The 27,919-nt window shown below is 61.2% G+C and overlaps 1 protein-coding gene across 12 annotated transcripts in view; it reads left to right on the top strand.

Moving 5' to 3' along the window:
- The window catches only part of GSE1 (Gse1 coiled-coil protein), a 412,190-nt gene that overhangs the window by 226,202 nt on the left and 158,069 nt on the right, over nt 1–27,919 (top strand). The window contains exon 1 of one of the 12 annotated variants that reach the window (XM_084959236.1): nt 6,801–6,968. The exons of 10 other annotated variants lie outside the window; for them this stretch is intronic. The gene's annotated coding sequence lies outside the window, so the exon portion shown is untranslated. Of the gene's footprint in view, nt 1–6,800; nt 6,969–27,919 lie in introns of those variants that run through there. One more of the 12 variants, XM_084959242.1, reaches the window with a different exon arrangement.

Here is a 27,919-nt window from a genome sequence, read left to right as displayed (position 1 = left end):
CGCGGCATATGGAGGTTCCCAGGCTAGGGGTCCAATCGGATCTGTAGCCACTGGCCTACACCACAGCCGCAGCAACGCGGGATCTGAGCCGCATCTGCGACCTACACCACAGCTCACAGCAACGCCGGATCCTTAACCCACTGAGCAAGGCCAGGGATCGAACCCGCAACCTCATGGTTCCTAGTCGGATTCGTTAACCACTTCGCCATGACGGGAACTCCAGCAGCCCCTTTAAGTGGGGTGCAGTCAGTGGGTGGCCTGGGAGCAGGTCCCATCAGGTGGCCACCCTTTGGGCCAAGGGGTGGGGGTGGCTTGTGTCCCTCCACCCCCAAGGCAGCCCCCCAAGGCTGGGCCCCTGGGGCCAGGGGCCAGGGAACGGGAGTGGTTCTCGCTGTCGTCCTCATGAGCCCCTCTGCCCAAGGCCCTTCCTCTCTTGACACCTCATTTTCCTCCTCTGCAAAATGAGGTTGCGGCCCCCCTGGATCCGGGAAGATGCCTGTTTCATCAAGGAAGGTCCTAGGGACAGCCCCACCTGCTTGGCGCCCATCTTGCCCCTCAGCGCCCTTCTGTCGCTGTCCCAGGACCCTCGTCCAGAGCCTGGAAGCCCTTAGGGTGGGCTTGCCCCCTGCCCCCCATCCCAGGCTGAGATGCTCTCCCGCCCCCACCAGGTACCGGTGACCTCACCGGTCAGGCCCCACTCTATGCGCCTTACAAACCCCTATGAACGCGTGTCATCCTCACTGTGACCCTGCAGGGAGGTGCCAGAAGCCTCCCCATTTTCCAGATGAGGAAACCGAGGCTCAGGGAAGCTCATGACTTGCCAGGGGGAACAGGGATATTAAGTAGCAGAGCTGGGATGTGAACCGGTGTCTGGCCGGCTTTCCCTCTGCACTCAGCTCACCTAGGGCTGGTCCAGAGGAGGCTGGCATCTCGTTGACACAGGCCTGGCTTGGAGCAGGGTCACCGAAGGGCAGGACGGTACTTTGGGAGAGGCCATGTGCCAGCCTCGTGGTGCAGAGGGGCTGTGTGGACTGGACCGGCCTTCTCCGTGTCCAGTTTCAGGGGCTGATGGAGCTGGGCCCTCAGGACCGGCGAGGTGGAGTTGGGGTGGGGCGAGAAGGACCCCCCGTGGAGCTTGCTCTGGGGCAGCGCTGCCCACCTTGTGCTCTGTAACCTCCAAACTTCTGATGCCTCTGCCCACACAGCCCATGGCTCCACACGGCCGGCATCACGGGCCGGTGCACTGGGGACCAGGAGCCCTGCAAACCCCCAAGGACCCTGAGGACAAGAAGGGACGGTGGTTTTCTGCCTTGCATGTGTGAGATGGCTAGTGGCATTCAAAGATCTGCCTGGGAGTTCCTGTCGTGGCACAGTGGTTAACGAATCCGACTAGGAACCATGAGGTTGTGGGTTCGTTCCCTGGCCTTACTCCGTGGGTTAAGGATCCGGCGTGGCCATGAGCTGTGTGGTGTAGGTTGCAGACGCGGCTCGGATCCCACGTTGCTGTGGCTCTGGCGTAGGCCAGCGGCTACAGCTCCAATTAAACCCCTAGCCTGGGAACCTCCATATGCCATGAGAGCGGCCTGGGAAAAGGCAAAAAGACAAAAAAAAAAAAAAAAAAAAAAAAAAAAAAGAAAGAAAGAAAAAACACCAAAAAACAAAGATTCGCCTGGAGCTCCCGCTGTGGCGCACAGGATTGGCGGCGTCTTGGGAGCGCTGGGACGCAGGGTCAGTCCCCAGCCTGGCACAGTGGGTTAGGGATCCAGCGATGCTGCTTTCGGTCGAGACTGCGGCTCAGATCCGAATCCTGGCCTAGGGAACTCCACGTGCCGCTGGGTGGCCGAAAAAGAAAAAAAAAAGATGCAGCTAGCATCTGTGGTAGGGAAAACAGCCGCGGGCAGGGCCTGTGGGGGGCTGTTACAGGAACACAGGCCTTGGAGGGGAGACCAGGCTTGGCAACCCCCCCACCTCGGGGGAGACCAAGGGGCAAGCTGGGTTTTCCAAAGAGGACCCCGACCCACCTCCAGCACGTGAGGGTGGCAGCCCTCCCCCTGCGGAATCGCGGCGCAGCCCCTGCGCCCCAAGCAGCTGTCGGGGCTCCTGCGGCCTCCTCGCCAGAAGATTCTGCCAACTGGGCTGCGAGATAAGATGCAGTCGGTGTCCTAGGCCTGCCGCCAGCCCGGGACGGTGAGCCGGCCGCTCCTGCTGCCCCGGCTTTGCTCTGACCCCCAGACAAAGGGCAGCTGGCTTTGCCCTGAGGCCCCAGGGGTGTCCAGCCACAGCCAGGAGAGGCAGGGGCCGAGGTGCTGTGGCTTATCTGGCAAAGGTCAGGACCCCAGGCGGGGCCTTGCGAGGGGTAGGAAGACAGGGGGCGGGGGGGAGGGGGGTGCGGTGAGCATATCAGCATCGCACCAGGAAGCGGGCGGCCTGGGCTGTAGCTGCCTGGTCATGAATCCCAGGAATCTGGCGGCCGCAGGGGTGAGGCCACCTCTGACCTGGGGTGGGGACACAGGCCATCTCAGGTTTCTCTCCTGTCCCGGAGAGGTCAGCGCGCAGACCTTGCCGCCGCCCTGGTGGGGATGACATGTGTCATCGCCCCAGGAGCTGGCAGTCCCTGAGCTCTGGGCATGTGGGGAGCCTGGGGAGGGCAGCCCCCCCTCCTCCCAGGGCCCCCCGGGCCACCTGCAAGCAGCCTTTCCCCACCACCCCACGTGAGCAGCCCGGCGAGGGCCTCGCGCTGCAAGAATGAGACTGGGGGCGATTCTGCCTCAGCCCGCAGGTGTCCAGCTTCAGCGTGGATGGACAGGGGACAGATCTGCGGCCCAAGGGACCCTCCCTGAAGCTCCTGAGCCCAGAAAACCTGACCCAAGCCTCGAGGCCACCCTGATTTCCCGAGAACAATAAGGGCGACTCACACCGATAAAGCCCTCACCAGGCCCTGTTCTGAGCCCTCTGTGTGCGTTGCCCCGTTTTTACCGCGTGACAGGCAGCAGTCCTGTTGGCCCCATTTTTACAGATGCGGAGGCTGAGGCCGTGCCCTCTGGCTCCCGTCTCTGGACCAAGGTCGCGTTGAGGTTTGCTTGTCGTTTTGGGTCCTTGGTTCTCAGGCCCTGAGAGGCTCTGGAGACTCGCGTTTTGCTGCCATACGTGACACCAGTGCTGTCATCTGCTGCCTTGGAGGTTTCCAGTAGTGCCAGTACTCGGGTCTACCCTGAAGGCGTGGCACCCTGCGGCATCTTGGGAATGCTGGGACGCGGGTTCCATCCCCGCCCGGCCCCGTGGGTTGAAGATCTGGCGTTGTCGCAGCTGTGGTGTAAGTCACCACTGCGGCTTGGATCTGCTATCTGGCCTGGGAATGCCATCTACGGCAGGGTGGCCGAAAGAGAAAAAAAGGAAAAAGTATGGCATCAGGACCAAGTCAGGAGGCGGGCAGGACAAATCTCCGTGATAGCTTCGCCCACGCCAAACACTGCCCCGGGCCCTCCTTCGGCCTGTCTACACCTGCGCTAGGAACAGGTGGGTGTCATTTACCCCTTTGAGTGGCTTGAAGGGCCCGCGTCCTCCCTGGAAGGTTGAACTTCCAGCCTGTGCTCTCGGAGTGAAGAGTAGGCTCTCTAGGAAAGGAACTTGGAAGTAGGAGGGCCGACTTTGGGAAGCAGCAGGCCTGCCCTGGGAGAGCCCCCTCAGCCCGTCCAGGTCTTTTGTGCCAATTAGAAGGCGCCTCTTCCTGCAGGCAGATAGAACCCATTCCCGGGTGTGTCTAAGGAGCAGCATGAGGGCCCTTTCCTCCAGATCCTCTTGTGTAGTGAACGACATGAACAACTGTACCTGGCGGCTCTCCTCCCTGGGGATCTCTTGGCTCCCGTCACCACCACCCCTTCCCCTAGGTGGCAGCTAGGGACTCAGAGCACATATCCAATGGCACCTGGCGTTTTTTCACCCTGGCGGGACCAGGACGCTCCTCTCCACTGTCTTGCGTCGTGTCTGTTGCCCACGCGCTTCCTGGGGCTTGGCTGGGATCTGTTTACTCAGGCCAAGGAGTGGTTTAGAGGCAGGGGAATCTATGAGGTCTTTTAGCGCAGTGTGCCCTTTGTGCAGATGAGAAAACCGAGGCCCTGCAAGTTGGTGTGACCGCGGACAAGTCAGTTCAGACTTTCTCTTTGTTCTTGAGCCCTTGGCTGTGCACAAAAGCTGAGCAGTGTTCATGGTCACTTACAGATGACAGTATGAAGCTCAGGGCACGTCCCCTCACCATCCCCCGCCACAGCTTCCCAAAGAGTTCCCGCCAGGCAGTAGACCCCCCACAGCAGCTGGGGATCCTGTGCGCTCCCCTGGAGGGTGCAGACAAGGGCCCCCAGGGCACATGCAGGACACACCTTCACCCCATTCCTGGCCTTGCAGGCTTTCCCCACACCTGCTCCGTGCAGGATAAGCCGGGGCACCCCTCCTGCCATCGGTAAGGCGAGGGTGCTGGGACTTCTACCCAAGCCTGGGGAAGAAGCAGGCTGCCCCCTCCTAGCCCATATCCCTGGACCCCCACAGTAAGATACTCCCCCACAGCCGCTCCAGCCGGAAAGGCCAAGTGTGTTCAGGGTCCACGGCTGGTCCTTACTGCAGCTGCTCTCAGCTCCGGCTGCACAGCAGAACCACCTGCATTCTAGAAATACTGACACTGGGGCCCCCTCCCCTGAGATGCTGATATGACTGGTCCAGGGTGGGGCCCCAAGCTGGTATTTTAAAAACTCCCCTGGTGAGGAGTTCCCACCATGGCTTAGCAGTCATGAACCCAGCTGGTATCCATGAGGACGCAGGTTCGATCCCTGGCCTGGTTCAGTGGGTTGAGGATCCGGCGTTGCCATGAACTGTAGGGTATGTCACAGACTCGGCTTGGATCTGCCGTTGCTGTGGCTCTGGTGTAGACGGGCAGCTGCAGCTCTGATTGGACCCCTAGCCTGGGAACTTCCTTATGCTGTGGGTGCAGCCGCAAAAAGACAAAAACAAAAACAAAACCCAACCAACCAACCAAAAATCCCCCCAGGTGATTGGCATCTTGTCCTGCAGAGATGAGAACCACCTCACCAGGTACCCACGCCCGTGGGAGGGCTGGCAGACTCGTGGGAGGCGGAACCCAGGTGTTTGCTAATCTGTTGGACGATGGGAAGGACCTTCTTGATAAAATGCAGTGTCATTCATATCAGGTCCAGCACTTCGTTCCAAACGCAAACTGACAAGCAGAGGATGGGGAACCTGACATGCGCGGAGGTGCCTGTGGCCTTGGCTGCTCCAAGTGGGGCAGGACCTCTCCTACTGGCATCTTCAGAGGCCCTGAGAGTGGGAGGGAGACCGGCCGAGGTGGCAGGCACACCTGTACTCATGGCCCTGCAGACCTCACCTTCGAGAAGGATGTTGACAAACTGAGGAACATTCCAGAACGCTTGACTGTGATGGGAATGAGCTGAGGAAACCAGGGTCAGGCTGGGGAGGGGACCCTGAAAGTGGGGTGCTCTTGAGTTTCTGGGGGCTGATAACAGACGGGAGGGGCTTGACCCACAGGAGGGAAGTTCCCAGGTTTCAGCTCGGCGGCTGGAAGCAATTCCTTGGAGCCGTTCTGCTCCGGGAGGGGTTCCCGAGAAAGGGAGAGGTCTGACCTTGCCAAATATGCCGGCAGGGTGTGTGGGGGGGGTGCAGAACCCCCCCCACCCCACCATCTACCACCAGCTTGGCAAGTAGGAATCCCCTGGGTGCTGCAGGAAATGCTGACGCCTGGGTCCACGCCCAGAGGTGTGACGTCATTGGTCTGGGTCCCGCCCAGACATCCTCGGGTGGGGGAGGTAGTTAAAATTGTCCCCGGGGGGCTCTAAGATGTGGCCTTGTTAGAGACCCCCTGGGGGGAGCCCCAGAATCATGGGGGGGTTGTGAGTAACGCCCCCAATTTAATTAGAATCACCTGGACTGCTCACACACACAAGGGCATCCCCACCCTGAGTTTCCGTGAGCCCCCTGGCTGGCCTGCGGCCTGAGGCTCCAGGATTCTGAGCTGAAAGGCCCTGCCTGGCTGGGAGCTCATGTACCCCCCCCACCCCCGGGTTTCCTCCCAGCCTGCCTCCCCCAGCCCCCAACCCCCCTCTTCTCCCCCGCCCCCGGGGGGTGGGGTGGGGAGAGGAGGTCTGGGCCTCTAGCTCTCCTCCCCACCTCCTCCCCCTGAGACTTCATGTCAGCCCCCCGCCCTGCCACCAGCTCCTGAGAGGCAGCCAGCAGCCGGCCCCTCCTTCCTCCTCTCCTCCCAGCCGGTGGCTCTCAGCGCCGGCTTGATTTAGTAGGCGTTGGAGGGGAAAGGCAGCTTGAAGAGTCACTAAGAGCCTCGATGCTCGCCAGCACTTATCTGGAAAGGAGAGGCCAGCAGCACACCTCTTAGCCAGGGGGGGCTTCGCGGGCCAGCTCCCGCCCCACCGCAGGGTTATCAGCAGTGGTGCTCCATACAGGACACCCCCCACTCCTCCAATTGGGAGGGGGGTGCTGCCCCTCCTTTGCCACACTCCCCGCCGCCGCAGCCCCCAGGGCGGAGGGGCAGCTAGGGGAGGGCGGGGGGGGGGTAGTGCTCCTGCGATCCCTGAGTCAGGGACCTCAGAGACCCCTGGGTTAAGGTGGGCTCGGAGGGAGAGGTCCTGTGGCCGCTGACTGGCAGTTGGGGGCCCGCGGAGGCCCCCCCCCCAGCCTGGCTCTTCTGCTCCCCCACCCGCCTTTTGGTTGTTTGCCTGCCCTCTCTCCCAGTGCCGGTCCCCCCGCTTCTCCTCCTCCCTGATGGAAAACACAAAAGGAAAATGCGCCAGTGCCCAGGTCTGGGGAGCCCCAGCCCGCGGGATGGAGAAATGAAAAGCGGCCCCAATTAGAGGCTTTGGTTCTGCAAACTTGATGCTCGGCACTTGAACTGTCACGGCGGAGCCTTAATTAGCAGCGGCGGGGGAGAGGTCAGGAACAACTCAGCAGTCTTGACAAGCGCGTTATCAAGTGCAGGGGAGCGGGGGCTGCCCGGGGAGCGGGCGGGGCGCGGGGAGGGGAGGGGAGGGCGGCCGGGGGGAGCCGATGGGGGCGCCGCGGCGCGCGGGAGGTGGCGGGAGGTGGCGGGAGGCGGCGCGCGGCCCCAGCCGAGCGGGAAGGCAATAAGATGGTTGCTGCCAGGCGGCCGCGTAGCCACGGCCGGCGGTGCGTGAAGCCGCGGGCGCGGGGACGCGGGGCGCTCCTGGGGGCGGCGTGAGAGGCTGCTCGGCCCCCACCTCCCCGGGCGCCCCGGACCTTCCGCCGCCCGGGCGCCACGGCATCGCTCCCGGGTCCCTGCAGCGGGCAAGCGGACGCCCCTGGCGGCGCCTGAACCCCCGGTTCCCCGGCCCCGCTCGGGGCATCCTCCTGTCCCCGTGACCCCCTCGGCCCCCTCGCCAGCCACCTCCCTGGGGACCCAGCCCCCGGCGCGCCGCGGGCCGCAGGAGCGCACCGCGCGCGGGGACCCCCCCACCCCTCGGGGACCCCGCGCCCACGCCGCGGGCTGAGCGGGGAAGCCCCCCCTAGCGTCCCCCGGGTCCCGCGGCCTCGGCGGCGGCGGCGAGGGCTGCCCAGCATGCTCGGCCTGAAGACCTGGTCGTCCCTGCTGCAGAATCTCAGTAAGTGCCGGCCAGCTGCCTGCGGGAGGGAGAGGGGGAGGGCCTGGGGTGGAACTTTCTGGGGCTCGCGGCCCAGCCCCAGGGCCTCCCGACCCTGGCTTACCCCTGGCTCATGCCTAGGCCCCCCCCCCCCCCCCCCCGGACACGCTGCCTGCCACCTCTTCTTGCTGTCAACTCAGAAAAGAAGCCAATGGATTTGTTTTTTCAAGTCGGAAAGCCCCGTCTACCCACCTGTCCGTCCAGGGTCTAGCAGTGAGAGTGAATTTTTGTCCTGGTGACCTGGCTGGTCTGCCTTGTCATGGCCCGTGAGCAACCTGGGATGGGCGTGCCAGTCCAGGCCTGGCCCCTCTGTGCCAGCAGGAAACCAGGGGGCTAGGATCCAGGAACCAAAAATGGGGAGGGGATGGGCTTTCTCCCCCTAGCCGGCGAGTGGGGGCCCTAGTGGGGACGAGGGTGGGATGTGTGGCCCAAACTACGCTTCACTCAAGTTGCCCCCTTCCCAGGCCCTGATGGCATGTCCCTGCCCCCCCCACCCCGGGCCTCTGCGTGGGGGAACTTTCTCGTGGCGTCAAGGCTGTGACCTCACACCGATGTGCATTCATTAGCAGTGGAAGGGTGCGCCAGGTCACAGAGGCCGCCGTGCGCAGGATCTCTTGTCAGTCTCCACTGGAGAGGGTTCCCCAAAACTCGGAGGCTGGGGGCACCCCTGCGAGCTGCAGGTGTGTCGCGGTCAGTGGGAGGGCAGCAGCCCCGGGGTCCTCGGCGGGAGGGGGGGGTGAAGAGGAGGCAGCCGTGGACCGTCCCTCAGGTTGCCGAGGCCCTGTCACCGTGGTGCCGCCGGTGACAGAGGCCGGGGAGGACGATGGCACTCATGCAGCTCCCCCTCCGCCGTGAGCCTGGCCCTCCTGACCTAGAGGCGCCTCCCCCGCTGGCCCTTTCTTCCAGGTGACCGTGGGGTGCCCCTTCTGCTCCCACTCCAGCCCCCACCCACGCTGCTCTGGGCCCCGGCCCCCCTCCTCCCGCCTCCCAGCCCTTCCAGCCCAGCCTCTCTCTGTGTACGCTCCTCTGCCTGTTTGAACTGAGGCTTTTAAAGCTTTTTGCTTTTTGAAAACTCAGGGAGGGGAGAGCGGCTTGTGGAGAGGTCGTGAGCAGCTGCTGATTATAGTGCAGTGACGAGAGCGAGCTTAAAACAAATCCCTGTCCATCAGACGTCGGCTTAGGTGGTTTCCTGTGCTCTCCTGGGGGGCTGGGTGGGGGGCAGCAGCTTAGAGGAAGCGGGGGGGCTCTCTTCCCTTTCAGCTAAATGAACCTACAAAACTCCCGTCTCATTCGGGTGTTTGATCATTGCTCTCTGCCGCTGGCTCCCTCTGATCGCACTTCTCCCCGCGGCTGGCGGAGGGGGGGGCAGAGGCCCTGCCCCGTGGGACCCAGGAGGCCGCTCGCTGGCTGTGTGCTCATGGCCAGGTCACGTGGCACCTCAGACCTCAGTTTCCCCGGGGGTGTAGGGGGAGAGGGGGGCGGTGGCGTCTTGCGGGTGTGAGCCAGCATTTGCCAGGCAGCCTGCAGAGGTGAAACCCCCGGCCTCACAGCAGCTTCAGAACCGGGCACCAGTTCTGCACCGTCTTGTTTTGGCAGGGGAGGAGATGAGCTCAGAGAGGTTCGGCTCACTACTCAGGGTCACACAGCTAGTGAGGGAGCCTGGGTGGTCCCACCCGGATCTGGTCCCTCTGCTCGGTAGCAGTCTTGGAAGGCCCCTGTCTGTCCGCAGGATGCCACCATCAGCTGAGAAACCTGGGCTCCTCTGTGATGTGCCCCCACCTGCCATTCAGAGTCCTGCCCAGCCCTCCAGCCGGCGGACTCCACTTCTTGTCGTTGCCGTGGCGCGGCCATGCCTGTCTCTGCTTAGTGCTCAGCCACTGGGGAGGCGTGTAGCCTAACAGCGAAGGGTGCCAGACCCCCGAGTTCCTAGCCTTTCCTCCCTCCTCCTTGCTGTGTGACTTGAGGCAGGGGACCTAACCTCTCTGTGCCATACTCACCATCTGGAGCTTGGGGACTGTGGTTCTGCCCTCCTGGGAATAAATGCGTCAGTCCGGTTAATGATAGTGCCTGTGTGCTGTCGAGTAAATACGTGGCAACTGCTACTACTTTCTCTTCTATCTGGAAAGTTCTTCCAGGCTCTCTCTGCCATCTCCCATACAAAGCTACCTCCTCCGAGAGGCCCTCCAGTTTCCACCCAGCCATAGATCTTCTCTCCTGCCCCCTCCTGTCTTCATGGCCCATGTTATTTTTTTCTAGATGGAATCCACACCTTTGTACCTATTTTCTGTCTTCTATCAGGAGTTGTGTGAGGAAAGATGCTTTTCCTCTCACGTCAGTCTCCCGAGTGGCTGAGTATGCAGTAGGTGTCCACTACATGCTCGTCGGGTGACTAGAGGGCGACCCTTCTGCTGGTGAGACCAATCAGTGTTTGGTCCCACTTCCTCCATGAGCAGTGGGCGCTTGGCTCGGATGAATACTGGGCTAACACCCAACTCGAGGCAGACCCGCGGGGAAGCCTTCGGAAGGTTTCCAGGTCCCCCTGGCGTTGGTGAGGCCTGGAGCCAGGAGGTCAGGCTCACATCTGGACCACTGGCCAGCTGTGGGGACAGTTGGAACAGGGCCTTCTGGGTGGACCGTGTGTGGTCAGCTGTTGAAAGGATGTGGGATTCCACCCCGGGCCAGGTTGGGTTAACCCAGCTGCTGGCCGCTCTGCAAGGGGCTGGGTGCTGGGGGGCCAGGTGCTGTCCTCATGGGTTGAAGTCAGAGCCTGGGAGAGTGGGGGACACAGCCTTGGTGGTTGGATTATTCCTAAAGTGGGGTCCCGGGGAACCCCCAGGGGGTGGCTGGTGCCCGTCTGAATACCATGGCCCCTGGCCACCACTGCCAGCTCTGATGGACCCAGAGCAGGCTTCTGCCCTGAGATTCTGTGACCTCAAAGGGGCCCTGATGGTGGACACGGGCAGCTGAGCCTGTCAGTCCTTGGGTCAGCACCTGTGAGAGGTGGGGGTGCCCCTTGGCACCCCTTTAGAGAGAGCCACATGGCCACACCTGTGCCAGTGATGCAGTCGCCCAGGGGGTGGTGGCATCTGTGCTTTGGTTTTTGGGTAAAAAGTGAACCAGGCAGGCCTTGTCCAGGTTTGCATGTAGGTCTTGCCCTGTTTGGAAAGAGTCGCCCTGGACGCCCTGGGCCAAGAAGGAGAGGTGGATTAACAAGTGGGTCCCAGAGTTCCCGTCGTGGCTCAGTGGTTATCAAGCCTGACTAGGATCCATGAGGTTGTGGGTTCGATCCCTGGCCTTGCTCAGTGGGTGAAGGATCCGGTGTTGTCGTGAGCTGCGTTGTAGGCCTCAGATGCAGCTTGGATCTGATGTGGCTGTAGCTGTGGTGTAGGCCAGCAGCTGTAGCTCCATTTGACCTCTAGCCTGGGAACCTCTATATGCTGCAAGTTCAGCCTTAAAAAAAAACAAACAACCCCCCCCCAAAAAAAAAAGTGGGGATGAGCCAGTAGCTGAATTGCTGGGCCTGCCCTCCCGTGGGCAGGAGTTTGGCCCTTGCTCTGTAACGTGGGTCCCTGTGTTTCTACGCAGGCCTGGCCTAGCGTTAGGAGCTCCAGCCTGGAGCCAGACAACCTGGGTTTGCATCTGGATCTGCCTCTCATTGGCTGTGTGCCCTTGGGGAAGACGCTTAACCTCTCTGTGCTGTCGTTTCCTCTGCTATAGAAGGAGAAGTAATAATAGCACCTGTCTTGTGCTAGGGAGCTAGTGCCGTGTCACAAACCTCCCCTCTGTACTTCCTAAGGGTGTCGGCCTAAGTGGTTGATGTGTGTAAATTGTGCCCAGCACACGGAGATGCCCTACTAACCATTAGCTCTCCCCGAGCTGGTCCCCGAGAAATCTTTCACATCTAAAATGATCCAGGGGGTCTCTGCTGTGGCTTAGTGGGTTACGACTCCGACTGCAGCAGCTAAGCTCGCTGCAGAGGCGTGGGTTCCGTTCCTGGCCTGGCGCAGTGGATTAAAGGATCCAGTGTTGGTTTCGATTCAACCCCTGGCCGGGAAACTCCCATATGCCGTGGGTACAGCCCTTAAAAATAAATACGTACAAATAAAGTGACACGGGGTGCTGGCGGAGAGTGTGTGGAGGGGATCAGAGGGTCTGGGGTCGTAGCCGCTTCCTCCCTGCCCAGCCTCTGGTATTCAGTGACCCTTGACCTTTGAAGCCCGTTCCCTCCCTTTCTGCCTGCATCCTGGCCTCCAGACCCCATCGCGTGCTGGGCTGCCTCTCACCTGCCCTGTCACCTGTGTGGCTGTGTTCAGGGGTCCTGGGACCACAGGGCGGGGGGTACCCTGGAGGAGCAGGAAGAATCCAGGGGCAGACCTTCCTGGGGCCTCTGCCTCCCCGGTTCCACGAGGACGGGCTGGACCGGCTCTTCCCGGGACCGTCGCGCCAGGGTCACGGGCTCAGCGACTCAGATCTGGGGGCAGGTGAGCTGCCCTTCCGAGCCCGTGGGAAGACCTGGTCCATGGCCTCATGTCAGAGGACCTCCGGCCAGGGAATGTCTCTTTCCTCCTCTGCTCCCATCCCCTCCCTGCCACGCTGTCGTCGAGAACAGAGACGGCACTTGCCTGTCTGCTGACAGCTCTGGAAGGACAGTGGGGTAGCGCTCGGCTTGGGGTGCTGGGGACACGACACGTCATCTGTGCTGCGGCAAACAGTGTCTCCCAAGATTCATGCCCACCTGGGACCTTGGAATGTGACCTTAGTTGGAAATAAGCCGTTGGCCAAGGATGCTGAGATGCAGCGTCCTTGTGTGGGTGGGTCCTCGCTCTGGTGCCTGGTGACCTGATGCCTGGGGAAGATGCCACGCAAAGGCGGAGGCAGAGGCTGGAGGGAGGTGGCCATGAGTCAAAGATGCCTGGAGCCCTGGGAGGTGGAGGAGCCAAGGAAGGGACCTCCCCAGAGCCCCGGGGGCAGTGAGCCCCGCCATCACCTGATTTCAGACTTGCAGTCGGTGGCTAGGACTGTAGGAGAATCTATTCACTTGTTTTAAGCCCCACCCCTGCCTCCGGATTGTAGTCATTTGTTATTACAGCCCCAGGACAGTAACATACCATCAGCCCTGCCCTCGTATGTATTTTAAAATATAATAAGAATACCACTTATGGGAGTTCCCGTTGTGGCTTAGTGGTTATCGAATCCAACTAGGAACCATGAGGTTGCGGGTTCAATCCCTGGCCTCGCTCAGTAGGTTAAGGATCCGGCGTTGCCCTGAGCTGTGGTGTAGGTTGCAGACGCGCTTGGATCCCGCGTTGCTGTGGCTCTGGCGTAGGTGGGTGGCTACATCTCCGATTGGACCCCTAGCCTGGGAACCTCCATATGCCGCGGGAGCAGCCCTAGAAATGGCAAAAAGACAAAAAAAAAAAAAAAAAAAAGGAATACCGTCTAATGTTGCTTCAAGGACTCCCGCTGTTGTGGGGCACCCGAGAGAATACGGATCAGCTTTGGGGACCTGGAGGCTGGGAACCCCCGCTTGATCTCTCTGGGTTCCAGTTCAGGCGGGAGGCATGAGCTGGCCTGGTGGGAAGGAAGGCCTCTCCAGCGGAAGTGGGCACAGCAGCAGGCCAGGCTCCGCCCAGTAGTGCCCTGGTTGTCACCTGTGTGCAGGAGGAAGGGATGCTCAAGATAGGCGGGGGCTGGCGGGGGGGAGCCAGGGCCGTCCACCTGTCCCTCTGCATCCCCTCCTGCAGCCCTGTCTCTTCCACCCTCGGGTCCCCCCTTGGCCTCGCTCTGGGTCAAGGCTCATGGCACTGGGGTCCACAGGACCCCCCCCCCCGCCACGTTCAATTGTATGTCACCTCCCACCTTCTCCCGGAAGGTTGGCCATGTGAGCCAGCTGGTCTGTTCACTGCTGTATCCCCAGCACCCAGAACATGCTGGAACCAGTTGGCGCCTGAATCCTTGGCTGACTTGAGAGGACCTGCGGGGCCGGCGGGGTATCTGCCCGCCTCTCCTGACCTGACCTCACCCCCCGCGCATCAGCCTGCAGCATCTAACTCATGCCTGCCCAGCAGCTGGGGGACCAGCTGCAGGCAGCCCCGGGCCGATGTGGAACCTGAGGCTGAGCAGGTCAGGGCTTGCCTGGGGCGGCGGCCGGGGCCAGAGCTGGCATCTGAAGTTGCCCTGTGGGGTCAGAGCCACAGCACAGACCTCCTTGCCTGGCCGCTATGCCCTGCGACGCCCCGGACGCTGGCTGTGCCCTGTCACCTTGCTGGGCTGCTGAAGTCCTCACACTGTGACCCACACCTGCCAGAACTGGGGTCTCTCGGGGCAGGAAAGCTGTCCTGCCTGCCGAGTCTCAGAGTAGGAGGTCAGGGAGGCCCCCTGGGCGCCCTGGGAGGGGCCACACCTCATTCTGCTCCCCGGGGGGGTGCGTGGGGCTGGGGGGGGCCCACCCATGGCCACGAGGCCATCCCTGCCCCCACCGCCCCAGCCACCAGCGTGAAGAAACCCTGGTGACCCAGTCAATGTTTCTTTTAATTAGAGACAATTAAAAGAGTGCGGCGGGTGGCAGTTTGGTAGCTTCTTTAGGAGAAAGCAGAGAGCCCAAACGGAACCTAAAAAAATAAAGATAAAATAAAACCCAGTGAATTTTTAATAGCGATTATCTCCTGACACATAGCGCGTTGCCATCTGGCAGGCACACAAGCCACTGAAGCTTGATGCTGGGGGCGACGACGGGCGGCGGGAGGGAGGGGCGGCCGCGGGCTTCCCGCCTGGGGACCCAGCCTCACTGCGGCCCTGGGCTTCCCCAGCCCGGCCCCCTCACCTCGCAGACTCCACCCGCCACCGACCTGAGAAAGGAGCCTGGGTCCTCAGCATCTCAGCTGACTGCACGGTTCTGCCGGCATCGTGTTCCCGTGGTGGCCTCTGAGGGGGGCCTGGCACAGTCTCGGTGGCCACAGGCTGGGGGTGAAGTGGGCATCGAGCATCACGTGGGCTGCACCCCGTTCCCCCCGGGGTCATTCGTTCAAACGCCCGTGTTTCTTAGGCGTCTGCTTGTGCTAGACCTGGGATGGGCCTTGGTGGTTCGGGGATGACAGCTTGTCCCCCTGACACTTGTACCCCCCTGTCACAGGGTGGGTACATCCTGGGGCGCTGGGATGCTATTGACATTTGGGGCTGGATGCTTCCTTGTGCGGGGCTGTTCTGCGCATTGTAGGATATGTTGCAGCTTCCCTGGCCACTGTGTGCCAGTAACACCCCCAGCTGTGATGACAAAGATGTCCCCAAACATCACGCGCTGTCCCCTGGGGGGCAAAACGGCCACAGCTGAGACTCACTCGCTTCAGGTAAGCGTTTCCTTGAGCTGCTGTAACCAAGCCCGCCAGCCGGGGCCTGAAACAGCAGGTGCGTGTCCTCTCGTGGCTCTGGAGGCCGCTGTCTTGATCAAGGTTTGGGCAGGGCGGCCTCCCTCCGAAGGCGCTGGGGGAGAGTCCTTCCTGCCTCTGGCGGCCCCTGTGGTTCCAGGCGTCCTTGGCTCGTGGCCGCATCCTTCTGCCTCTGTCCTCGTGTGCTCTTCTTCTTCTCTTCCTGGAAGAAGGCTGTTCATTGGATCTGGGGCCACTGAATCCACTGTGACCTCATTTTAACTTGCTCACATCTGCAGAGACTCTTTCCAAACGCGGTCTTGTTCTGAGGCTCCGAGTGGACATGCATTTGGGGGCCACTGTTGAGCCCAGTAAAGTGAGGCTTTCACGGAGGGCGGGGTGAAGGGCGAGCTACAGGCGGGACAGAGAAGGGCGGCCCGGCCGGCCTGGGGGTGGGCAGGCGGGCTTCTCCGGGGAGAGGCTTTGAGCTGAGGTTTAGGACCCCAGGTCACCTGGAGAGAAGGTGCTGGCAGAGCCCCTTGGTTGCCAGCTCTCCCTGTGCCCATCTGGAGAGGCGGGTGCCAGCAAACCCACTTCACGGAGCTGGGGCTGAGTCATGGGGCTGGGCCTCCCCAAGGCTGCCCACCATGCGTGTTTCTGGAAGTGGGGCAGGTCAGCCAGTGGATCTGTGTTCCAGGCAGCTGCCAGGGGCTGGCCCTGTCACTTTGGTTGCCCCCCTGAGGTGGGTGGCATTGTGTCTCCCCAGGAGATCTGTTCAGGTCCTAACCCCTGGTCCCCGTGAATGTGGCCTTGCTTGGAAATAGGACCTTGGCAGATGGAGTAAGGTTAAGACGAGGTCCTCCTGGGTCACAGTGGGCCCTGATCCAGTGACAGTGGCAGACACGCGGTGGCCGAGAGTATCATGGACGACAGGCAGACTGGACTGACACGTCCGCAAGCCGAGGATGGCCAGCAACCAGCAGAAGCTGGAAGAGACAGGAAGGCGCCTCCCCAAGAACCTCAGGAAGTGGGAGCCCAGACCTGCACACGTCTTGATTCAGACTGGGTTTGTTTTTTTTTTTTTTTTTTTTTTTTGGCCGTGTCCCTTTTGTGGCTGCACCCTCAGCCTGTGGAAGTTCTAGGGCCAGGGATTGAACCCGCACCGCAGCAGGGACCTGAGCTGCTGCAGCGACAACACCAGGTCCCTAGCCCCCTGCCCCACCAGGGAACTCCTTGATCCGGTCTTTCAGACTCCAGAACTGTGGGAGGAGAAACGTGGTGTTAAGCCCCCAGCCTGTGGCAGTGGTCACCTCAGCCCCGAGCCACTAACACGCCGTCTTCTGAGAGCGGAACCGAGCGTGTATTGTTTTGGGGCCGCTTTGGTAGAGCGTTTTCTTTCCCCAGAATTCTTTCAGGCAGGCCAAGCCAAGCAAGAGGAGGTGCCAGGTCACCCGCTCGAGGGCACCTCACCCTTGCATGCAGTCGGGGGCACGTGGCCGGGGAGGGGCTGGGCCGCACGGTAGGCCCAGGTTGGCTGCAGTGAGGGAAGACCAGCAGTTCCGGGTCAGGAACTTGCTGTGTAGACGGACGGTGGACGTAAGGCCCCTTACCGTGCGGGTTTTCTAAAGGTGCAGGTCCTGCGGGAGCCTGGTTGTGGCCAAGGCAGGCCACTGTGGGTTGAGCTGGAGGCTTCTCAGCCGTCCTGGGGCGGCCGTGACGAAGCTCCAGAAACTAGGTCCCAAACAAGAAGTTCATTCTGGAGGCGGGAAGGTTCTGAGCTCCCCAGGCCTGCGCCCTATGGGGCTCCAGCAAGAAGCCAATCGTTGCTTCTGCCAGCTCCTGGTGGCCACTGGCCTTCCTTGGCTGGGGGGCCTCAGCTTTGCTCTGTCTCCACGGGCCTCCCCGAGGGGCTTCTTTCCTCTTGCGTGGACACATGTTACAGGATTTAGGCCCCACCCGGATAATCCAGGCTGACCTCATGTCAAGATCCCTCGTTACTGTTGCAATGACCCCTTTTCCAGGCGAGGTCCCGTTCGCAGGTGTCCGGGGCTGTGATGTATGCGTATCTTTGGAGAGCCAGCCAATCAGCCCCCTTCAGGGGTCCGTGAAGCCACCTATGAGAAGTGACTGGGAGCTGGTCACGCACCCGGCAGAACAGCTGAGGCAGAGCCCTGAGCAGGGCCTTGCCTGCCGTGTTCACGAAACGGCGGGGAACCAGGGGGTGGGGACAGAGGGATGGAGGAGGCAGGCGGGGGGTGTGCCGTGGCGCCCACGACTGGCCTGTCCTGGGATCCAGGTGGGAGCTTGGGAGGGTTTGGGCAGAGGGGGGACACGAGCTGGCCTTCCTTCTCCCAGGGTCGCTTGGGAGGGTGGAGTACGGGGCCAGGGCGGAACCTGGGGACCAGCGAGGTAGTTGGCTACTGCACCAGTCCAGGCAGGAGGAGTCAGCCGGGCCGGAGAAGGCGACGAGAGGCATGGGTTTGGCTCCTGTCTGGGGAAGAGCCGGCGTCTCTGGGGAGGTGCAGCTTCCCACTCAGGGCAGCCCGTTCTCGGGTGGATTTCTGAGTGTCAGCTTCCTACACACCCCTCCCCTCCCTCTTCTCCCCATTGGCAGCTGTTGTTCCTGGGAGCAGGGAAGGGAACAGCTGGACGTGCGGGCAGGAAGGTGGGTGGGGGACCCCGGGCGGCCGCCGCAGGGGCTGTGCCCGCCCGTGTGGTACTTTTCATCTCTCTCTGCAGCGTTTCCCACAATTAAACCTGAGTGCCTGGTGCTGATGGCGTAACCATGACCTCTCCTCACCCTCGCACGCCCGCTTTGCTCTCTGGCCCCCGTCACCCCCTCTCCTTTCCTCTTTCTCTCCCTGCTCCCCCTCTCCTCCCCCTTCCCCCGTAGGGCCGGGGGAGCAGGATGCTTTCAGATCCTTGTGCCAGTTTCCGAAATGAATGATGCTCTTACTGCTCTGTCCTCCATCCTTCTCTCCGCCAAGGTGCTGGGCGCAGCCCCGGTGCTGGTGGATTCCCCGCTCGGACCTTTGGGTCTGAATTTCACTATAATCTCCCGCTTGGCTCTTTTTCCAGATGGGTCTAGTTTATCTCTCGATTCAGTTCCCCCCGTGTCACAGCTCATGTGGCCCAGGGACGATCCATTTTAACTTGTCACAACTCTCCCAGGGGATTCATTGACCCGCCCGTGGGATCCTGCTGACCCCTCTCTCCTGAGTCCCCCCAGGATCAAGTCCCACCTGTTGGGCTGCCCCCTTCCTTATCTCTGCCCCGCCAGCCAAGTCCGCAGCCTGGGGCGGCAGGGATGTGGGCGTGCAGGCAGCAGTATTGCTCAACCTTTCATCACTGCCGGGGGCCCACGGGCCTTTTACCCGGGGGAGCTGTGGTCCTGAGGCTGCCTCGAGGGGCTCTTCTGTCACAGGGGGGTGGGAAGCCGCCTTCCTGGGGGCTGGGCCACCTGCTGCCCGTGGGGTGCAGAGGGCTGTCCCAGAGCTGGTGAGGGCAGGAGCCCGGGTGCCCGTCCTTGAGCCTGCCAAGCGGAGGGAGACAGACTTCTGTCTGCAAACCTGTAATTATGCTGAGGAGTGATTATTTATAATAATACCAGCCCAGCCTTCAGAAGCTGGTTTATTTGTAGCGTGCCTGGTCTGTCTGCAGAGACGGGCAATTTGGGGCCTTATAAACCTAGCTGCCAGGGCCGCTGGTCTCTGTGGCTCCAGGGGCCCGTGTCTGGGGGTCTGGGCCTGTGATTTCCCGGACAGGAAGCTCCCTCCCAGGGAAGCGGGCATCTTGCTTCTGCTGAGGCTGGAGAACAGGCTGGAAATAGCTCGGTGGGAAATAGTTTTCCTTGAGGCAGGTGAGGGCTCCTGGCTACGAACATGATGAGCTCCCAGAGGCCTGGGTGGGGTGTCTGGAGGGGGTTCCTCATAGGTCGGAGGGGCCCGCCAGACTGGGCTGACATTCAGAGAATTGCAGCTACAGAAGATTAGGGGCTGGCAGGGTCCTTTGTGCCCTCTAATCCATTCACACACACACCCTGGCACGACACCGACACAAGACGTGCTGTGCTTTCAGCTCCACGCTGTCGTGGCCTGGTGGTGACATCTTAAGTGTTTGGGGTGCAGAGAAATTTCTATCACCCCAGACATGGGTCCTCACAGCTGTCACTCATGCCTTCTGTTCCCTGGGCCCAGCCTCAGCAGCCATTCTTAGTTCCTCGTGTTCCCATTTGCCTCATGGCCTTCGCACATGCTCTTCCCACCTACTGTAATGCTGTTCCTGCTGACTCCAACTTTCCCTTTGGAGCGAGGGTTTCCCAGCTCACTTTCTGGCCACACTTGGTAAGGGTGTATTCATGTGACCTTGGGATTCCGGGGGTCTCTGTGCTGAGCTGGGCTGCACCAGGGCCGGGACTCGGTCACTCTGGCTCCAGAGGCTGTCCCCAGTGCCTGGAGCATGTATGCAGGAGGTGCTTGGGAACAACTCCAGATAAGTGTGCTAAGTGCTTCCCGACGCTTTAGCCAAACGTAAAACCGAGAGGTCTTTCACCATGCTTGTGGGCACTGCCCTTCTGGCCAGGGGCAGCCCTCCACCCGCTCAGGCAAACTCCGAGCAGCTGCCCCCGTGCTGGGAGCCTCCTGGGCCTGGGGTGTCACTCGCCAGGCACAGCATAGACTTCAGGGGCTTTGGCGTTTTGGGTGCTTTTATTGAGATGTGGTTGGCGTCCCATATAAACGAGCCTTTTAATGTACAAGTCAGTGGTTTTGGGTATGTTCACAGAATTGAACCATCACCACTGTCTCATTCCAGAACATTTTCATCACCCCAGAAAGAAACCCCACACCCAATGCACTGTTACCCCCCCCATCCCCTTACAACCATTAATCTACTTTCTCTATGGGTTTACCTATGCTGGGCATCTTGTACTAATGGAACCATAAAATTTTTGGCCTTTTGTGTAGCTTCTTTCACTGAGCATCATATTCTCCAGCTTCATCCATGTTGTAGTATGAGTTAGGACCTCGTTCCTTTTCATGACTGAGTAATATTCCAGTGCCACATTTTTGTGCATCCAGGCATCAGTGGACATTTGGGTGAGTTCTGCTTTTCGGCTCTTGCAAATAGTGCTGTGTGGACTCGTGTGGACATGTTTTGGGGCAGACCTTTGTTTTCAAACCTCGGGACCTCCCGGTGACTGGCTCGCTCACTGCCTTTTCTGTCAGGAGGACCTCCTGTGGGGGTTCAGGGCAGCGGGGTGGCCGGGGGGGCGCCGTCACCAGGTGGAGGGAACATGTCTCACATGTCGCCGCGCGCCCTGCTCTGGCCTGAGCCCGTTCATAGAGGCCTCTGTAGGCTGTCACGTGCCCGGGACATGGCGGTGACACTGAGGCCCGGATGTCCTCGCTTGTGGCTGCAGCATCAGGGTTCGTTTCTTCCTCACAGCAATCCAGACCCCGCTTCCAGATCAGAGGGCAGCGGGGGGCTGGAGATGGCGCAGCGGAAACGGGCAGTGACGGGTGGTCCTTCTGTAGCATCTTCTGTGTCTCTGGCCCTTTGAAATCTCTAATCTCTCACCATCCCCGCTGATGTGTGCAGTGGTACCTTTCCCATTTGACAGATGGGGAAAACTGTGGCACAGAGAGGTCATGGACCTTAGTGTCAGGACCAGAGGTGAACTTGGGCAGTCTGGCTTCAGGTGCTGCTGCCTGAACCCCAGCATTTTGGTGCTTGGGAAGAAAGAGGCAGGTGTGTGCACGGGGACAGAGGGAAACCCTGGGCCCCGGGACAGGTGGGTCACAGCCTTCTGGAGCCTCTGTAGCTCCGTGTCTTCCTGGGGCAAGTCTCTGACAACCCCCTACCTGCTCACAGATCCCGGGGGACCCTTACAGCCGCCCCCTGTTCCTGAGCCCACCCTCTCGGGCTGTGCTGTTCCTGGGAGGCCCAGCCGGACCACCACCCCCATCCCCGCACCCCAGCCACCCCAAGCCAGTCCCTGGCCCTTTGCCGCTTCCTGCTGTGTGTGGTGTCCGATTGCTGTCCCCGGAGGCAGAGCCGGGATGTTGGTTTCACAGCAGGTGTGGCAGGCAGTGGGGGCAGGTGAGGCCTTGCGAAGAAGAGTGGGGGCCAGACTGGGTGGCCAGCACCATCGGGGGGGAAGGGCCCCCAGTCTGATTCCTCTGCTTGGCGCCCCCAGCACCCCCTCCCTGAGGTTTCAGCTTGAGGCCCAGAGCCCTGCACCCGCCTCCCCGACTCCTGAAATAATAATGGGCCGAGCAGCTGGGTTCCGCACTGAGCGAGCGCTGGCAGGTCCCCCGGGGAGCAGCGCCTGCTGAAACCTCAGGTCCCTGTCACCCCCCTCCCAGGACAGCGTGTGCTGCCTCTGCTCGGATTTCAGTTTTGGTTTTTGGCTCGGCCTCGCTTCCTCTCTGGGCCTAATGGCTTCCTGCCTCGTTTCGGCAATTTCCCCCCCTGCGCTGTTCTACCAGTTCCGGCCAATCCTGACACCAGCGCTTGCTGAAACAGCTCATCCTCCCTGAGAGCGGAGCCAGACTTGCTGGGTTCGAGTCCAGGCTCTGCCCCTGACCAGCTGTGCGGCCCCAGCACGCGGCTGAAGTGCTCTGTGCATCAGTTTCCTCATCTGTCGAGAAAAACGATACCTCTGATTTGAAAGATGAACTGAGAGAAGCCACCTAAAGTGAGTAACTGGCTCGTGGTCGGCAGTTTCTGCGGTTGGCGAGCAGCACATCAGGCTCGGAGACGGCAGGGCAGAGGCCGTGCTAACTCAGTGGGGAGCCAGAGGGAAGTGATATTGAAAAGGGTTTTTTTTGTTTGTTTTCTTTCTGGGTTTTTTTTTGTTTTGTTTTGTTTTTTTGTTTTTTGCTTTTTAGGGCTGCACCTGCGGCATATGGAAGTTCCCAGGCTGGGGGTCGAATCAGAGCTACAGCTGCTCGCCTACCCCACAGCCACGGCAATGCCAGATCCTTAACCCACGGAGCGAGGCCAGAGATGGAACCCGCAACCTCATGATTCCCAGTCGGATTCGTTTCTGCTGCACCACAATGGGAACTCCCGAAAAGGGTTTTGAGGGGTGTGTAGGAGTTTTCTCAGTGGATGAAGAGGGGATAAGAGGGCATTGGAGTTAAAAGGAACCCCAGTCAAGGAACTGGAGTTAGTCCTGTGTGGATGGACTCCTCATCCTTCCAAGTGGGGAGCTGATGGAGATATTTCAAATGAATTGAATTCTCCGTTCTGCACACGGGCCGGGGTTTGGACTATCAATGCCTGTTTGCTGGAAGTGCTTGGTGTGGTGAGTTTCCAGGAGCCGAGATGAGCTGATAAAGAGAGGCTGCCAGGCCCTGTCTTCAGGTAAAGACAGGGCCTGGCAGCCTCTCTTTACCTCGATGCAGCTAATTGTGCTGCTAGAGCCGGTCCTGCAGCCTGTCTGTGTCAGCGCTTTGGGAGATGAGATGAGCCGCGCAGAAGAGGTGCAGTCAGGACGCCCCAGGCTACGTGCTTCATTCTGCATTAACTTGTGTTGTTCTCACAATGACCACAGGGAGGAGGTGCTTCTGTTTTGACTCCCGTTTTACGGATGAGGAAACTGAGACCCAGAGCCCTTACGCCTTGCCTGAGATGAACAGCTAGGAAGTGCCAAGGCTGGGGTGCAACCCGGCCCCCCACCCCAGCATCCGCACACTTAGTCCCCACGCTTAGCGGCCTTTGCGGGACAGGCCGGCCCTTCACCTTGAGGCCCAGTGGCCTGGTGTCTGGAGACCTGGTCCCTAACTGTGCCCCTGGGAGGCAGGGGAACCGGCCTGGGTCACTGCAGCCCTGGGGTTCAGAGCCTCCTCTGAAAAATGGAGCTGCTGTGGCTGACAGGCCTCCGAACATCACATCCATTCAGAGGCGCTGATGGCTCCGCAGGGGCTTTGTAGGCGCAGTGCCCTCCCCGTGCTGGCTCTTGTCATTTGCCAGGGGAGAGCAGCAGATGTGAGCTGGCGAGAGGTCCAGGGCCTGAAGGGGCCAGAACTCTCTGTCTGTCAGCTGCGTTTCATCGGCAGGTGAGAGGCAGAGAGCATGCGCCTTCTCCTCGAGGGGGGACGGATGCGGAGCTGGCCCGACGGGTGCTGCGCGCACGGGTGTCCGCAAAAGCTGCCCCTCAGCTCCAAGGGCAGAGCCCAGAGCAGATGGCCTGGACTCCAACCCCCACCGTGACCCTGACTGCTGGGGTGACCTTGAGCCAGTCACTCAGCCTCTCTGTGCCTCCGTGTCCCCACCTCGCCTTGGCACGGTGAGGGGCTGTTTGTCAGGGGCTGGAAGAGCCCCTGGCCGCTGTGGGCCCGTCTGGGGCCTGGGGCACAGTGGGTGCCCTGGAAACAGTAGTTTCTGTGCCTTTCTGTTCCACCAGCTAGCACCCGGTCCCGGGCCCCTGTCCCCACCCGCTTGGCCATCCCGGTGGGATCAGGTGTCCCAGAGGCGGCGGGCTGAGACGCCGGGCCTCCCGGCTGCACACCTGAGAACCTGCTGGCAGGCGTGTTTGTTTAATTAATTGACTTTGTGAGCGGGAGCCTGTCCTTGTGTGAATCCACCAGCAGGCCCCGTGCTCCCCGCCGCCGCCGGACGCGAGGATGCAAGACTAGACTTTAAATAAGGGCATGGTTATCGTTTGAATAATTGAAGAATGTCGGGGAGAGAGCTGCCCAGCGTGCACGGTCCTCCCGTCCGCACAGATGGCTCTGTGCTGCCAGCCGCCCCTCCGCCCACGGGATGGAGGGGCTTTCAGACCCGGGTGATGGTGAAACCGCCCAGCAGTTGTCAGGACATCCAGTGCCCCCATTTTCCGGATGGGGAAACCGAGGCTGGTGCGCTTCAACAACAGAGCACGGGCCTGGGATCCGGCGTCCTGGATTCAGAGCCTCTCAGGAATCATGACGTGGCACCCATGACGGCCCCCGTATTGCAGAGGGTGGCATGGCATGTCAGCGTCCCCACGTTCTCTGGCCTTTGCTTATTAACAAGCTGGGCTCAGCCATCAGGATCCAGGAGAATTCGGGGATGGCACCCTTTCCTTCTGCTGGTGATTGGCAACTTCCGGACATAATTTTTCTTTTTTTAATTGGGTTTTGTAAATGGTCCATTCAGTAACAAAAGAGCGGGTTGATCTGCCAGAGGAGGAAGTGTGTCATCTGGGGTGTACGGCCGTGGGGGAGATCCCAGAGGTGGCCCTGGAGGGACAGAAGCCAGGGAGAGGCTCCCTCCTGGGTGACGGTGGTTGAGGCGGCCACATCCCAGAGCCGGGCCTGTTGGAAGCAGCTTTGCACACGTCTCCTCAGCTTCCTTGTAACCATCGGGGAAGAGTTACTTGCTCTTTGACAGATGGGGAGACGGAGGGCACAGAGAGGGTAAATAATCTCCCCGCCTCACACAGCAGAGCCGGGACTCGAATGTGGCAGCCTGGTCCAGGACCGTCTCGTGCCCCCAGCCCCTTCCTCTGCAGCCAGCTCGCCTGCCTGCCCTGTCTGGGCAGCCCTTCCGGCCCATAGTCTTTGCTCTGCTGGGACAGCCTATGAGGCGGGGGGCCACCTCCCCTGTGCCTGCCCCTGGGGCCCAGGGCACCTGCAGCTGCCTGGCACAGCTGCACCTGAGTCAGGCCCTTGGCATCTCCCTGCTCAGTCAACCTTGATTCCTCAGCCCTGTCTGGGCCCCTTGCCAGGGCACCCAGGGTCCAGGTGGTAGGGCCACTTCTACCACCACACACACAGGCAGGATTTAGGTTGTCAGCAAACCATCTGGAATATTCTGGGTGACTTTCACAGCACCACACCTCCCTAGTTGAGTGAGGGCAGCTGAGCCCAGAGTCGGGGACCCTGGGGCCTCCCACCCATGGTTTCCTGTGTCCTGGGGGCACGGACTCCAGCCCCTGCTTTTCCCCTGAGGACCGCCTGGGCCCAGAGTCAGAAATCAAGCTGCTCACGGTCACACAGCAGGGCGAGGCCAGGCCCCAGGTCCAGCCTTTGCACGGCCAGCTCTGAATTCAGGGAGGCGGGGGCTGGGTCCTGCTCTCTTCCCCTGGGCCACCCCCGCCCCACCGTCTTGGTTTCGTCTTGCGGGCCGGGAAGGAGGGCTGGAGCGCGCGGCCCGCCCTCCCTTCCTGGGAGGGCATCCTAGGTCCCGCAGCCGCGCGCCGCCACCGCCACCGCCACCGCCACCGCCGCGTTAAGGACAGATGGATTACAGCTAATGAGCCTGCCTGCACCATTAACACTGGAGAGCCTTCCCGGGATTAGAGCCGGCTCGCAGCCCGCCGGGGCCGGCTTGTCACTCTCGCGGTGGCGCCGCGGCGGCTGGCTGTGCATCAGCATGCCTAATTGTTCCTGTAATTGGGAGTCGGATGCCCTCCTCCCCGGGCCGGCAGGGGCTGCCCTCCCCACCCTACCACCCCCCGCCCAGCTCGTCCCTGGGGGCTGGGGTCCCAGGAGCTGCTGCCTGCGGCCCCTCCCGTCCCTCCAACACCCCCTGGAAACGGGGAGAGCCCCTCTCAGGGACGCCGCCCCACCTCGGCAGAGTCCCCATCCTGGCCCTGAAGCCACCGGCAGGGGGTGCGGCCCCGTTTTACAGATGAGGCGGGAGCCTGGCACCCAGCAGGGTCCACCCGCCCTGCAGCCCTCGCTCACACACTGTACACCCACTCATAACACTCCCTTACACACCCATGCACACACATATGTTCTCGCATGCTCGCACACTTACACCCGCCTGTACTGCCTCACACACGCATGCACACGCTCACACTCTCACGTTTACACACAGCCAACCCTCACTTTTACACAATTCGCCTGCAGTCTCATGCATATAGTTGCACACGTGTAGACTCAGAAACAGGCACACGCACACTCAGAACATCCTTGCTCCCACACGTCTGCTCTCTCACACTCACACGCACGTGCACATGGGTCCTGGGGAGCCCTCCCCTCGTCTCCCCGGTGTTGGCCTTGCTCAGAGTCACCATGGCCCCTGGGCACGGGTGTTTCTCCCCTCTGAGAATGTCACGCTTCTAATCGGATGCAGCCTTGCCTCTGTGCGGAACCCTCTGTGGCTCCCTGTGCCTCTGGCCAGCGGCATTGGGTGCACCTCTGTATGCCGGGGACAGAGGGGCTGTCAGATGTGACTACGAACCCGGGGTCATAGCTAGGGCGGATCCAGATCCGCCTGGGAGGGGCCAGAAGGCAGGGACGGGGCAGCGAGCACAGCCGTCATTAGTACATCAAGTCAGCACCCCACCCTGCCCCCCGGGGAAGGTTCTGGTTAACTCAGACCTAGTTTTCGACCCAGAGGAGGGCATGTACCTTGCCTCCTAACCTGTACCTTCCTGCTCGTGCCGCGAGCGGGTCGCCTGTGGGAGGAGAGACGCTGCTTAAGCGCTGCCTTTGCAGACCTGAGCTCTGGGCTCGTGGGCTTGGCCTGGCTGTGATGGGCTGTACCTCTTTGTCCCTGGGAGCGCGCCCTGTTGAGCCAGGTGAATCTGAGCTCGTCGAAGTTCCCGGCAACCTCGGGAATCTTTCCATTTGTCTCTGTCACGGATGGGAACTGAGGCACAGAGAGGCTGGGCAACGTGCCCAGGTCACACAGCAGGGGTTGGCGGGCCAGGGTTTGAACACAGGCAGCCTGGCCCGTATGGGAGTCTCCGTGCCACCTTGAAGGGAGTGGAAGTGGGAGGTCAGCCCCCTCCCCCCCCAGGGGGGGACATGACGTCATCAGGAATGTGCTGTTTCCTGACACACGGGCTCTCGCGGCTGAGGGGAGGGTCTTTCGTTCTCATGAGGTGACTCCGGGTGGGCTCTGGCCCCTGCTCGCAAGCCTGGGATGCACCCCCGCCGCCGAGGAAGTGTTAGTGACCAGTGGCACCTACGCGGTGAAGCCACTGTCAAAATCCCTCGAGTCTCGAGTGCCGAGAGCTTCCAGCTCAGCGGACACGTCTGTGCCGGGAGGTGACGTGCCCAGAGAGGACGTGGCCGCTCCGTGGCCGCCCCCAGACCTGGCTGTCCCCGAGTGGTGTCTTTACGGTAATCTGGGAAGGAAAGTGTTTGTTTCCCTGAGCTCTGTGGGCCATTCTCACCCGTTCTGGAACCTCTGGTTTGTGGGCAGGCTTGGGCTTGGCACTGAGGTCCGGCAGTCCTGTCCCTTAACGGTGGGGTGGACGCTGACCCTAGAGGATGGATGTCCTGGGACCCCCCCCCCCCCGCCATGTGTCAGAGACGTGAGAAGAGAGCTTCCCTCTAGGAGGGGGCGCCCTGCTCCCTCAGGGAGGGGACAGGCCACGGAGACCAAGGGAGGCAGGGGTCTGTGCCACCTTGGACGGTCAGCTTGTCCTTGGGCTCTTGGTGGGCTCGGTCCCCGAGGCTGTGGCTCCCGGCCTCCCAAAGAGCCGTTCAGGCCACGGTGACCCGTCAGTCCTTCAAGTCCTCTGCGTCCCCGTCTCCCCTCTCGGGTCTCTGCAGGGCGGTGGCAGCCCCACTGCCTGGCCCCAGAAGCTTCCAGCAGGAGCAGGCCAGGTGAGCCTGGGAGAAGGGCCTTAGCTTGTCCAGGGAGCCTGTGCCCAGCCTCACGGTGACCTTGCAGAAGGTCGGCCGGCTGGCTGTGTGTGGGAGGAGCGGAGAATAAACAAGCAGGGAGCAGGTGCCCAGGCAGAGTCTGGCCTCCCCGGGACGCCGGCCCCGCCCGCCTCATTGTCTTAAAGGTTTTTCCAGCTATTGTTTCCACACCCAGGATCCTCAGCCTCTGGCCATAGCTGCTCTGCTTAGTTCAGCTCATCTGCTGCCATCCTTTTAAGAAGTTCCTACTGTGTGCTCACACATGTTC

Source organism: Sus scrofa, chromosome 6 (genome assembly GCF_054392235.1).
Source record: "Sus scrofa isolate SSC_HxYL_T2T_F1_AM1 chromosome 6, Sscrofa_HxYL_maternal_Yorkshire_Landrace_v2.0, whole genome shotgun sequence".
Lineage (NCBI taxonomy): Eukaryota > Metazoa > Chordata > Mammalia > Artiodactyla > Suidae > Sus > Sus scrofa.
The sequence above is the reverse complement of the archived record's forward strand: the minus strand, read 5'-3'. Positions and strand labels throughout refer to the sequence as shown.